General features: G+C 37.6%; 1 pseudogene; it reads left to right on the top strand.

Moving 5' to 3' along the window:
* Positions 1-10,749: 10,749 nt before the first annotated feature.
* LOC149207338 (subtilisin-like protease SBT1.5 pseudogene) lies at positions 10,750-11,943 on the top strand (annotated as a pseudogene).
* The last annotated feature ends 2,755 nt before the right edge of the window (positions 11,944-14,698 follow it).

Below are 14,698 nucleotides of genomic sequence, written 5' to 3'. Positions count from 1 at the left end.
GGTTTGAGGCTCAACATACCCCCACTGTGAAGGTGTTGCATTTCCTCATGCAACCAAAATTTAGTCATTGGACCCTCTAATCCATATGTTCTGAGGCTTCTGCTAGGACATCTAGCCCTCTTTTCTTCTTCTTTGGTGCTAACATCATCCTGGGTTTCCTGACTAGACATTTGAACTTGAGATTAATCAATGCTCTCCTTAACTTTTTGCACTTTTTCTTCAATTTCTTGTTTTTCTTTTGCCACAGTCCTAAATGAAGCATAGTGTTATCATGGATAATTTTATCTACTTTACTCTGCTCTTTGAGTGCTTCATTTTTCTGCTTGATATGCCTATTTAGGACTTCTAATTCAAATACCTCCTGTTTCAAGGACTGAACTTGTGCATCTAGTGGCAGAGTGGTACTCGGACCTGCAGCTGATTGTTCTAAGGATTCCAGGTAGTTATATACCTCTTGCTGATTGGGATCTACCTCAGGTGTCTTTCTTGGACTAAGCTCAAAATCTGGTGGAGGAGGATGACTGCTCTCTATTTCTGGCCGAAAAGGGCTTTCATCATGTGGAGGACTTGATTCAATGCTTGGCTGACCTAAATCGATAAAGTGAGGCTGTTTTTCTTGGGTTTTACTCCCATTTCCTCTTAGCCTAGTGCTCCTCCTTAAGTATGGACTAGTACTCTTTACTTGTGTACTCTGTTTTCCTTTTTGCTTTTTCTTTGCTATAACAGCTTGTTCTTGAAGATTTAATAATCTCTCTGACAGTGTTTGATGATCATCCTCTATGGATTTCTCAGGAGAGGGGTAGACTTCTTGAATGGTCCTTTTTTCTTTCCCTTTTTTCTGTTTCTTGTCTTTAATTTTGTTCTCTTTTCCTTCTTGAGTTTCTGTAGTAGGGGAGTCTTGGATTGTGGTATCCTTTTCTTTCCTCCTACTTTTTCTTGGAATCTTTGGTGGACTACTTCCAGAGGCCTCAGATGGCTCTTGGAAGTAGTTTCTTATCAAGAATTTCTCCCAAGTATCTTTAGTTTTATTTAGCTGGTCCTCAATAAGAATTTTTATGAGTCCATGATGATATAGATGAGGTTCAATGTTGCCTATGTGTTTTTGAGCTGTAATACTCATCTTTTTCAAACTCAACAGCAAAAAATGAGGCAAATTAAGAGTGTGACCCTCTAAGAAATTCATCATCAGTCTAACATGATACATATACATAGAACCAAAACGTCATTCACACGTGATAAGTTTTTGGATAACTAACAACAGACAAGACCATTCCTCTTTTAGTGCATGAATAGGGATGCCTCTTGTAAACACGGTGGTATCCATTCCTTGGTTTTGTAGCATAATTCTCCATATCTGATCATCCACACTTTTATTTTTAAACCACCTCTCACCTTCCTGAGGTAGGCCTGTGGCAGCTACTACTGTGGTTTCAGTCACCGTGAGCTTCAAGTCTCCAATCTCCACTGTTTGACCATCAAAAGACCGTGCAAAAGCTTTGGGCACCTCCTTGTTATGGCCTTTAAACTTTTGGATAAATCGTAACCATCTGGCTTTCTTCAGCAATTCTTTAGTTTGAGGATAACCTTCCAAGTATTTCGGTCCTTCTGGCTCTGCTCTCAGTAATTTTCCCATCCTCTGTTTTGAATTTCAACTGAGAGCTCTTCTGCGTGTGAGGGTTCAGAGAAAAAAAATGGCTCGGTTACAGGGTTTAGGATAGACTATAGTGGCTACAATCGGGGTTTAGAATAAACTGTAGTGGTTGCAATTGAAAATGGAGAACAAGGAATGGAAATACCTGAATTATAGGAGGAACAGAGGGTGAGCAGCAGTGAACGAGTTCATAAAATAAAATGCAGATGCATGTGAGGAGTATTGTATTAATGGAGTGGTAAACGAATGGAGTAACGTCGGGATTCTTTTGAATCAGATGACTGTGTATGAAATGTTACACGTCTCAATGGATGGCTGTGGAAAATGCGGCTAAGAAGAACTGTAACGAAATAGGTCACGTCTCATGAGTACGGGTAATAAATGAAAGTGCAGTCAATCTTGATTTTAAACTCAAAATAATCATGAGACCGTTGGAGAAATGAATGCAAGGCGTGTGGAGTGATATCGTGGAATAGGAGTGGTTTAATGGAGCCATCGTATCAAATCATTGCACGTAGTAGAACTTTTTATGGTTTGATAACTATGCGTAATTATGACTTGAATTGTTATTTGATAAAAAAATTTGCTCATACCTTTGGAAAATTTGTCATTTCTTGCTCAAGGCTTCTAACCAATTGCTCTTCCTTGATGTCTTGGAGATGCCCCATGTCTTCAGCTCAATTACACTTGCATTTCATGATTATTGCACTAACAGTTGACTGTAAATTTGAAAAACAGAGTGATGGTGGCTGCGGAAATCATTTCTGGCCGCGGAAACTGCTTCTGGCTGCGGAAACGGCTTCCAGCTGCGGAAACTGAGACAACACCCACTTAGCTGAACAAAGATAGTTAGAGAAGAACTAACTGAATGAAAATAGTCCTAAAAGGGACTTTCATTGATGAAATGAAATGGAATGAGTGGAATGAAATGAAAATGAAGTGGAGTGAAGTGAAATGGAAATGAGAATGAGATGGAGATGGAGTGAAATGGCAAATGAGGTGGAGTGAAAATGGAAAAAGAAAGAGAGAAGGTTTTTCTTTTTTGGAAAATATAGAGTGTCAGATGTCCCTGATTTTCACTCTACATTTTCTGCATAAGACCGCCAATCCGTGATTGGTTTTCAGGCCTATACACATATTTATTTATTTATTTATTTTTAAGAACTGAAAGAAACAAAGGTTAGGCTGGTGGGGAAGAAGGATTCTTCTCCACCAGCCTTATTACAGAATTCTCTTGGAACATTTTGACAAATTCCTCTTTTGAGAGTGGCTTATGATAAATTTTCAATCAGTGGCCATTCACAATGAGAGGAGTTTGAAATTCATCAATGGTCTTTACTCTTACTGCTCCATTGTTAAAGACTTTGTCAATCTCATATGGCCCAATCCAATGAGTCTGAAATTTTCCTTTGAAGTCTTTAAATTTGGAATCAAACAGTAACGCCCAATCTCCCTCTTGAAACTTTCTCTCTTTGATGTATCTGTCATGCCACTTAGCTCTTTGATGTTGAACTAGATCAGTCCTTAAAATTGCTTCTTGTCTGATCTCATCTAGCTCATTCAGCTGCTCCAATCTGTGCTTTTGGGCTTCTGATAGATTCATCCCCAACTGGACTGCCATCTTGAAAGTCTTGACTTGAAACTCAATGGGAAGTAGGACTTCTTTCCCATAAACAAGTTCATAGGGAGAATGTCCTGTTGTATTCTTCCATGTAGTTCTGTAGGCCCATAAGGCTTCAGGAAGCCTTTCTGCCCAATCTCTTCTGTGTAGATGAACAGTTTTGGTGATGATGTTCTCAAGAACTTTGTTTGTAGACTCCACTTGGCCATTTTCTTGCGGATGGTAAGGAGTGAATTTTTTGTGCTTGATTTTGTATTCTTCCATCAGCTTCTCCATCAAGTTAGATGTAAATTGACTTCCCTGATCTGTCACAATTTCTCTTGGGACACCAAAATGAGTAAAAATATCCTCAAAAAGAAATTGAACAACTGAATTTTCAGTGGCAAAAGGTAATGCTTTAGCTTCTACCCATTTAGTGACATAATCAGTGCATACCAATATATACTTTCTCTGTTTAGATGGTGGATTAATAGGTCCAATGAAATCTAAAGCCCATTTTTCAAAGGGTTCGATGAGTACCTGTGGTTGTAATGGCATTTCATTTGAAAGAGTCGGTCACCCAACTCTTTGGCAGCTGTCACACCTTCTGACATATTGTTTTGCATCTTTGAAAAGGGAAGGCCAATAATATCCTAAAGAAAGGATTTTATAGGCCGTCCTTTTATCAGCAAAGTGTCCACCGCATGGTTCATCATGACATGCCTTGAGGATGTCAGGCATTTCATCTTCCCGAACACATCTTCTGATCACACAATCTAGCCCTGTTTTAAACAATTCATTAGAAATCCATGAATAACTTGAACTCTCCTGAATAATTTTTCTTTTTTCACCACGAAATAGATGTGGAGGTAGCTTTCCTGTAGCCAAATAGTTAGCAATATCTGCATACCAAGGAGTCTTAGTAGTTATTGCAAATAAATACTCATATAGGAACTTATCCTCTACAGGAGAATCTTCATTAGTATTTTGGATTCTAGACAAGAAATTAGCTACTATATTTTGTTTCCCTGGTCTATCCAACACAGTAATATTGAATTCTTGTAAAAGTAAGAGCCATCTTGTAACTCTTCCATTAGTAATAGGTTTATTCACGAGATATCTAATTGCAGAATGATCAGTATGGACAAAAGTTTCATAGCTAGTTATATAGTGTCTAAACTTATTGATTGCATGAACAACAGCTAAGAACTCTTTCTCAATCACAGTATAGTTTAACTCAGTGGGAGTCAAATTTTTACTGGTGTAGTAAATGGCATAAGGAACTAAATCCTTTTGTCCCAACACAACTCCTAGAGCTGTATCTGAAGCATCTGTGGAAATATGGAAAGGAAGTTTCCAATTCGGCCCTCTCAAAATGGGTGCTTCAGATATTCTTGTTTTCAAAGTTTCAAATGCAGATTGACAATCAGGATCCCATGTGAATTCACAGACTTTTGTAAGTAATTTGAAGAGTGGAGATGCTATTTTGGTGAAGTTTTCAATAAATCTTCTATAGTATCTAGTAAATCCAAGAAAACTTCTAACATCTTTTTGACAATTTGGAATAGGCAACTTGGAGATGACTTCAACTTTTGATCTATCATCTTTAATCCCATCCCCTGAAATATGATGTCCTAAAACAATCCCTTCAGTAAACATCATAAAGCATTTTTCATGACTTAATGATAGGTTTGTTTCTTTACATCTTATAAGGACTTTGTCCAAATTCTCTAATGCCTCTTCAAACGAATTACCATAAACTGTAAAATCATCCATATAAACCTCTACACAATCATGGATTAGATCGGAAAAGATTCCTAGTACTGCCCTTTGAAATGTTGTGGGTGCATTACATAATCCAAAAGGAAGTACTCGGTAAGAAAAATTTCCCCATGGACAGGTAAATGCGGTCTTGTCCTGATCTTCAAGTGCTACCTGAATCTGATTGTAACCACTAAAACCATCCAAAAATGAAAAATACTTTTTGCCTGCTAAAGTATCTAATACCTGATCGATAAAGGGTAAAGGAAAGTGATCCTTCAAAGTTGCTTTTTCCAATTCCCTGTAATCAATGCATACCCTCCATTTACCATTCTTTTTAGGTACTATAACCAAAGGAGAAACCCATCGGCTATCTGAAATTAGATAAATGAAGTTTACATTAAGTAACTTTTGGAGCTCTTCTTTCACTATCTCCCTAAGGTTTGGATTCATCCTTCTCTGAGGTTGTCTGATTGGTCTACTGTTTTCCTCAATGTAGATGTGATGAATGCAAGTCTTAGGGTCAATACCTTTCATATCAGTATATTCCCATGCAAATGCAGTAGAATGTTTTTGCAAGATTTTAGTTAGTTCTTCCTGTTGTGATCTTTCCAGATTTTTGTTGATATTCAATGTTTTTCCTGGAAAGATCTCAATGGCGGAACTACAAAAATTTTCCATAGAGAAAAGAGACATTTGTCTAGATGATAAATACTGAATGTCGGAATCTAACTGAAATTGTGTGTGGTCATATTCTGAAGATGTTTCAAAGTTTTCTAATGTGTTCAGAATTTGACTATCTTCACTAACTTCAGAAATGGTAAAGACAGGTTGTATAGTATCTTCATCATCAATCCACTCATTATCTCCTATTTCTATAATTGCTTTTGTTGGAGGATACAGATTGAATTTCTTTGTCGAATTACCATCAGAAATATACATATCCCCAGACCTACAACTGATGAAAGCATCGGCTATGGCTAGCCAAGGTCTTCCTAAGATGAGAGGGTGTCCTCCTAAATTACTCTTGGGGGTTAAAATCATAAAATCTACTGGATATTCCCAAGAGTCTAAGGAGACTGAAATGTCTTCTAATACACCATCTGGTTTAATAATTGATCGACCTGCAAGTTGCAGTAAAGTAGGTGTAAAGAGAAGATTAGGAAGTTTCAGTTGTTCCATAGTCTGTCTACTCATAATGTTGATAGCAGCCCCTAAATCAATCAAAGTATTTGGAATTTCAACCCCATTGATATTTGTTTTGACAATTGGACTACCGTGATCTACATATTTCTGCATAGTAATTTTTCCCATCATGATGTCTACAATTTTCCCTACCAGGTGGATTCTTCTTGTGTCTCTAGGTTTCCTTCCTGGTCTTTTAAGACTCAACTCCTTTATTGTTTTTTCTAGAATAGGAATCTCTCTAATGGCTTGTAACAAGGGAATCTTGATACATACATTCTTCAATTCATCTAGAAAATCATAGTTAGGCAACAAGATTTGTTTTTCCACCCCTTTGTCAATTTGTAATCTTTCAGGAAAAAGAGGTGTGGATGAAGATGCCGGTTGCTCAACTATAGGAGTTGTGGGGGTTAGCTCTTTTTCTTTTTCTTTCTGAGTGTTTGGGTTTTGAAGAGATGCTTCAGAACCCTTATTGGCTTCAAGAGATTCTTCCTCAGAAATGCTTTGATTTTGGGCATCTATAGAAGGTTTATCTAGAACTCTACCAGATCTGAGTTGTACATCATTGAGGGGAACAATCATATAGGCAGGAAATTGTTGACCTTCTACCATGTAAGCATTTTGAGGGTTTTTATTATTGGGGTTTGGCAATGGCTGAGAAGGAAGTTGATTTGACTTCTGTTGGAATGGAAGCAAGAGTTGAGAATTTGGGTTCTGTTGAGAGGGTTGTTGTTGTTGAAATGGCAATGATAGTTGTGGGTTTTGATTTGGAAGTTGTGGAGCTTGTTGGTTTTGAAAAGATGGAGGATATTGATAAAATTGAGTAAATCTCCCATAAGGATTTTGCATGCCTTGTACCCATGATTGAAAAGAATTTTAAGGTTGGGACCAAGGTTGTTGCCAAGGATTCCAATTTGGTGGGGTTTGAAAGTTCATAGAGTTATTAAACTTTTGGTTTTGTTGCCCCTGCCAAGGTCTCCTTGCAACAAAACAGAGAGACTCAATTGTATTTGGATCTTCTTGGAAGACAGTTTTGAGCCCAGGAATTGAAGGACAATCCTTGGTCTCATGATTCTCTGAACAAATCGCACATGTTTCTATAACTTTTGCATCCAAGGGACATTCCCTTAGAGCATGTTTTTTTCTACATTTTGGGCAAAAGATGGCTAAAGCTTCAGCTTCTGCTTTCTGCTTATTGTGGATCTTAAGAGTGTCTAGTTGCTCACTAAGACTCCCTAAGATATCAGTTTTTAATTCATCAAGCATATTGCCAATCTCAGCCCTACTTACTGATCCAGTTGTAGATTTGTTTGCTCTGACGAGAGAAGGATCTCTAGGCCCTTTTCCAGTTTTAGATTTTCCTCTTGAGAGATGGACACACAGTTCTGCTATATCATGAAGTGGAAGTTGAGATATGTCTCCTTTTCCCATCATGTTCAAAATATCTATCCATTCATCTCTAATGGCTTTTAATAGAAGGGCTTTCAAGGTTTCCTCATCTAAGTTACTCATTTTTGCTCTTTTCAGATTTTATTGGAATCTTTCAAGTAAATCCTCCAAGTTTTCATCTTCTCTTTGTACCATTTTAAATACTTCATCCTTGTGGTTGGTAGGCATACAATAATCCATGTATCTATCCAGAAATGTTTGTTTCATATCATTCCAAGTCCTAATGGATTGAGTGAGTAATCCCATGAACCATTTCAAAGCAGCTCCTTTCAATGTTGAAGGAAACAGTTTGAGTTTTTGAGAGTCTTCCAGATAATCATAGGTTCGACACACGACCTCAAACTCAAATAGAAATGTTTCAGGATCTTCATTTCTTAACCCATGAAATTTTTGGAGGACAGATGGTGAAATATTTTTCATTCTTGCTCAAGAATCCTCATCGACTATAGGAAATCCAAATGAGTTATCTCCATCCCTATTTCCCCCATTGTTACCTCTACCTCCTCCATTATTTCCTCCTCCCCCTCCTCTACCTCTACCTCTACCAAATCCGTTAACTCCCTCTTCTGTCATGGTAGTTTTCTAAGAGATTTCAGAGTCCTCTGGTTCCTCTACTAATGGCGAACGAGGAGGAATTTCTCCCTCTTCTTCCTCAGATGATTCTACTTCTTCAATTACAATGTGTCTCCCTGTAGAAGAAAATAAAGGATCTTTTCCTAATTCAGATTCGATGGATGGTGAGGAAGAGTCTCCTAACTCAACTACTGCCTCTTGAATTCCAGGAATCCTAGGGCTAGGAGTGTAGGTTGGAGATGATGGAGGTGTCTCTTGTCTATTCCTTGAGGTAGAAGGAGTTGTGAAAATTGAACTCTTGGCTCTAGCTAAAAACCTTCCCCTAGAATCTCTTGCTCTATGCATATCATTTTTATTTTTCTTCAAGTCAGCCTAATAATTCTCTTTCTGATCTTCCCGATCACTCTAGGTGCAAGAAGAGAGCATACTCAAGAAACTATTAAACCAATAACTTTCTCTTTATTGATCCTACAGATCACACTAAGTGCAAGAGGAGAGCATACTTTGAGAGGTTATCAATTTTCCTTCCTTGAATTTTTTTTTTTTAAGAAATTGGCTATCTAGTTTCACTTCCCCGACAACGGCCCCAAAATGTTTGGTCAATTTAGTGTGTTCTAAATTGCTTATTAAAATGTCAATCCGGGATTCGTAAACTAACGAAGTGAAGTGTACTATATGTACAAGATAACCATTTTCTTAGTCTTTTGTCGTTTTTGAGTTTTTTAGTTTGTTTTTGGATTTATCTTTTATGGATTCCCTAATGTGTGATGGCAAAAATGAAAGTTACGTATGGATGGTAATGGTGATTTCTACAGTGATTTTTCAAACTTAAAAGTGTTCAAAAATAAAGCTCTAAAATCACTGTAATGAAATCAATTCTTAAGAGGAAGTAAATGTATCAAACAGTGAACTAATGACAATGGCCGAGTATCCTTACTGCTGTATGAAAAAGAAAGTAAAAACTGAACTTAAAGCAACTCAAAGACTGAAAGAAACTCAAAGACTGAAAGCAAAGCAACTAATTCACACTACTTCAACTCTTCTGATCCTTTACCCTTCAACTCAATCTGCCTTATGGGAAGCAAGCATGAACAAGTTAAGCAATATGATATCTAAATTGCAAGAAAGCAAACTAAATCACACTACAATAAGTAATATTCTGATTCCTTACTAATAGAGTCACTTGACTATAGAAAGAAACCATAAACAAATGATTAGTATGATGTCTAAGTAGCAGAAAAATAAATAAGCAAAACACAATTTGAAAAATGACAGTGCTGGAATTAAACTTCAGAAAATGAAAATTAGTAGGAAGGACAAGATGATCTCATATGTCAGTAGTTATCTAAAAAGATATGTAAATCTGCCCGGGCTACCTACAACAAAACCTGTAAAAGAAGCACTGATCAGCTAACAGTTAGAAAAGAAACATAAAGGAAATATAGACAGCAATGATCATTAGAACAACACACTATATATACAAGCAATGATTGAAAGAAAACAATAAATGAAAGCAAGTAGAAACTATACAAGGCTCTGGTGTACAGGGGCCCTCTGCAACCTCAGCCAGTCAATGAACAGTCACAAAAACGAGCTCAGGAAAGTAGTCTTCTCATGTATTAAAGCAACAACAAAACACGTAAAACAGAGTACAGTGGGGTGATAACAACAGTCAAAATTACATCTCCAAAAGCTTAACCACACAGCATTTATCAACGCGTTATTTTTAATGAAAAGTGCTGTAACTAACTCCTAAATCCTATGCTATTAACTGCGTTGCCAGAGACACGTAGATCTCCTCAGCCCGAGATCTAGCATAATGGTCATCATGTCCACTAAATCCTCGGAGTGGTAGCTGCTGGATTCAGGTTACAGGGTTGATCTCCAGGTGTGCCGATATCTCCGTGAGCTGAGGACTGTGCCACGTAAACCTTCACGTGCTCAAAACAGAGACGTGCCACCGCTAAATTCCTTGGTTGGCTTTGCCTTTGACCCTTGTTGACCGTGACCATTTATGGATGATTTGGCTGATTTGAAGGGACAAGTTCCATGTACACGTCACTTGTAGCTTGCCCATGTGGTTCGTTTCTTCATAGGACACCTGTAGCATAGCCTTTAACAAAATGGCTACGGAAACCTGTGCTATCAGTTTCCACAGCTGCCTGAACAAAAATCTAAACCAAACAACAGTCATAAGCATAGTTAGAAAACCATGTCAGAAGCTCTTTTTAGACTATAATGCAATGATTTAACAGCTTGGTGGATGAAGTAAGTGGAAAAAGAAGGCTGAGAGGGTGTATAGGAAGGTGCAAGTTTGAGGCTCAACAGAGCCCATTGTTGTTAAGGGTTTGTGTTGAATATCTATTTTGTAGATGTGTGCAGACGACTAGAAAGAGGCGTTTTCTGCATTAAGTTTGTAGATTTTGCTATGGAAATCACCACGAGTAAAAGTTCTATTTTTTGTACAGTGTGAAGCTCTTGGGTTCAAGTTTCTTTCCCTCGGTCTATGTTGGGGACATCTCTATGGAGCATGGGTAGCTATTTGTCTTCTTTATGCATGGAAGAATTTCTAGATCCCAAGTTGGTGAAAGGAAAAATAGTGATGTGTGATACAGGGAACAATCCCATAATTGCAAAGGGGGCCGAGGTGAAGCATGCTGGAGGAGTCCATATGGTCCTGGAAAACAATGATTTAGATGGTGAAGGTCTTGTTGCAGATGTCCATATGCTGCCCACAAGTGCAATTGGGGTCAAAGAAGGAGAGCTTATGAGGCAATACATTTGCTAGCACCAAAGGGCTCATTGCTACAAGTTCAAGCTTGGGGATCATTCTAGGTATAAATTCCACCCCTATTGTAGAATCCTTTTCTTCTAGAGGACCCAATCCAAAGACTCTAAATATTCTCAAGCCTGATGTTATTACTCCAGGTGTGAATATCCTGGCAAGATGGACCGGTGCAGTAAGTCCATCAAGCCTTGCAATTGATAAGAGTAGACAATTCAATATCTTGTCTAGGACTTCAATGGCTTGTCCTCATGTGAGTGGAGTTGTTTCCCTTCTCAAAGGAGTGCAACCACGATGGAGCCTTGTAGTAGTAAGATCAACTCTTATGACCATTGCTTATACTCAAGACAATAGAGGTCACAGGACAACTAATGAAGCCTTAGGCAATGCTTCCACTTCTATTGAATTTGGTGCAGGGCATATACATCCTGAAAGGGCTATGGATCCCAGTCTTATCTATGATTTTGGTATTGAGAAGTGAGGAGTATGTTAGAATCCTATGTAACCTTAATTATACCACAAAATCCATTCATGTTATCACCCAAAAGCTTGCCTAGTGCCCCACACGAAGAATAACTCTTGGTAATATCAACTATCCTTTGTTCTTTGTAGGTTTTTTTTTATCTCATTCAACCTAGGAATATCCCAATTGTATTCTTTCGAATTGTCACTAATGTAGGCCCTCCTCAGTCCATCTACAGAGTTAGGGTCATTCCTCCAAAGGGAGACTTGTGAGTCGTGACTGTGACTGTCAAGCCAAGAAAGTTGGTCTTTACTAAGGAAAACCATAAACTAATCTACACTATCACTGTAACCACAAAGAATATGAACCTTTTCCCTAATAACATAGACACACGCTTTGTAACTAGACAAGAACCTTCTTATGGTTTCTTTTCTCCAAATCCTATACACATTGAAGCTTTAATGGTCACCAACTGAAATGGAATTTTTCTGCCTCTTTTTTTGATATAACTGCAAAAGTTGGAAGCAAATCATTGTACAAGTGTGTAGTAAAGAATTATCCATGTGTAGTTTCTAAGTTAATTTGGTTTTACAATTAACAGGGTGGTGGTTTTCGTTTATTTTGGGAGTCACTTCAATGACTAAGAAGATTCAACATTGAATGACAATGGTTCTTGAGTGTGTATAATAGAGAGTTTTATCAAAGGATGATATATATGCGATATATATTTCCATGGATTCTCTATGTTTGATGCAGAGTTGTTTATACCTACTAAGGTATAGGTTTGAATAATCATCATCGTAATGATAAATTATGAAACAAAAAGAATTAATAGAATATTAGTTTTATTGATTATTCTATATGAATTAGGTGTTGAGAATATTAATTTTTGCAGATTTGGTATGAATCAACTTAAAAAGTTGATCATGAACTCTTTTGAACAAGAAAGTTTTTGCAAATTTTTTTCCTTTTTCAAATAGGGTCACTTATATCGATTGATTTTTTTTCATGGATATTGTTTGACAATTGGAAATTCATCTCATTTTTGCACAAGTGACATCATCAATAGCAATAGAAATTGCAGTGGTTAATTTCCTTGGTGTAAAGGTATTTTAATTTTTAACATTTACATTTCTTTTCGTTTTCTCTAGATTCTACAAACAAATCCGCAGTGGAGGAGGGAATCTATGTTTGTTAGTAATTATTCCTTTAGTTGCAACAAATCCCAAGATGGTGTAGAATGCTTCTTAAAATAAGTGGGACTAATTTAGTGGGGAATGCACAAACTGTCGACCCACCCAAAGCTATATCAATATTTCATCGCTGCTTATTAAAATCACTTCCTAGATGGTTGAAAGGAATGTTGATACTATTGTTGTGAAACTGTATCTCAGAAGGATATTACCCTCTTCGTTGCCTAAATATTAAGGGGTTTTTTGTTCATGGAGACTATTTGTGTATTGGAATTTCATCTTCTTTTTGATCATGTGACATCAGCAATAACCACAGAAATTGCAACAGTTAATCGCTTTGGTGTAGAAGTATTTTAATTTTTAACATTTACAATTTTTTTTTCATTTTTTCCAGATTCTACAAATAAATATGTTTTTTCCCCTTGGAAAAAATTGTAATTTTATTCATGAGACAAAATTACATGTTGTAGATGCTAAAAAGCATATGCATATGAGCTGTTCCTGTTTTCATAGGACACAAAATAAATTAAAAAATTACAGCTAGCCTATTCTTTTCTACCTTTCTTCTTTTACACTTTTCGCCAACCTCCAGCGTTGGGAGTGGATGTTACAATGGCCAGCTGATTTTCATTTGTGTTTATTGGGTATTCTTTGTCAGAGTTAGATCCTTCTGATCCATGAGCTCGTTTGTTGCCACTTACTTCCATTTGTGTCTCTTGTTGCTGCAGGGGGTTGTAGGGCCTTGGGTTGTAGGGATTGGTGGGGTTTTTCTCTTCCTTTTGTGTGTTGTTTTGGCCCTTTTGAGCATCTGATTCTGCTTTGTTTCCTGTTGTTTCTGCTTTTTCTGCTTCTTCTTCCAGAGGGTTTGTATACTACCACCCTTTTGGATTTTTCTGTTGCTTTTTATTCCATTTGGGGTCTTTTTTGGCCTGTGGACAGGCATTATGTAGGTGACCTGTTTGTAAACATCCACGACATCGAAAAGTTGTATTTTCGTAGTCTAATGGTTGTATCCACTGTGTACTATTGAAGTTCAATGTAATACTGTCTGGTAGTCCCTGGCTCAGATCTACTTCTACGCATATCCTGGAAAAAGTAAATATTCCCCTTGTAAGTTTGTCCTCATCAATCTTTAGGAACTTTCCCAGGGAGTTCCCAATGGAAATTAAAACATTATGATGCCAGAAGTGTAGTGGAAGGTTATGCAGCCTAACCCAAACTGGAATTTTTGATACCACCATAGTGTTGGCATCGAACTCTAGGAACCAAGGGGTCATGAAGAGACCAACATTGCCCCAGAACCATGGACCCTTGTTAAGGATATGTTCCTATTCTTGTGCTGTGTTAAATCTGACTATGAAAAACCCCTTGGGGCATAGGTATATTTCACAATTAGGTGACCATGCAGCAAAAATCCATTGGTGCAAAACATCAGATTTTGGCCAAAAACCATTAAATCTACATATAAATGCGTTGTTATAAAGATCTGTATATAAATAATTTACCTTCGGCATTGAGACTATGAGGACAAGAGTCTCAGATTTTTGTTCCATGATGTAGGGCCCTCGTAAATTGGGAATTGTTGTTGGTTTGGTTTGTGCTCTTTCCTTTCCTTCGACTACATCTTTGAAAGAGCCTGTGATTGATTAAATGATAGTTGAATCTTTGACAATGTCGTAATCCTGAAGTGTGTGATTATCCTGTAGATTGTGTCCCGAATAAAGCAAATTTTGATTGTTTGCTGGTATTTTGAGGTGAAGCTGTATTTCATGCCTTAAGTCTTGGATCCTCATCCTCTTGTGGAGCCGCCAGCAGATACGTCTATCCTCCAACATTTTGATGAAGACTTTTAACGGGTCCACCTCCGTATTATGTGGATCTGTTTTACTAGGAGCTCGATCTGTTGCAAAAGTGTCTGGATTTGTTAGATCTGGAAACAATGCCCAGAGGTTCTTAGCCATCTTCGGCACCACATCTGCATAGAGCTTCATCACGATCTAGCCAGCTGGAGCACCACCAACCTACATGCCAAAGAGGC

Source organism: Pinus tabuliformis, chromosome 1_2 (genome assembly GCF_031772625.1).
Source record: "Pinus tabuliformis cultivar Carrire ecotype Pingquan chromosome 1_2, CPIR1, whole genome shotgun sequence".
Lineage (NCBI taxonomy): Eukaryota > Viridiplantae > Streptophyta > Pinopsida > Pinales > Pinaceae > Pinus > Pinus tabuliformis.
Note: the sequence above shows the minus strand (reverse complement) of the source record. Positions and strands in the feature narration are given on the sequence as shown.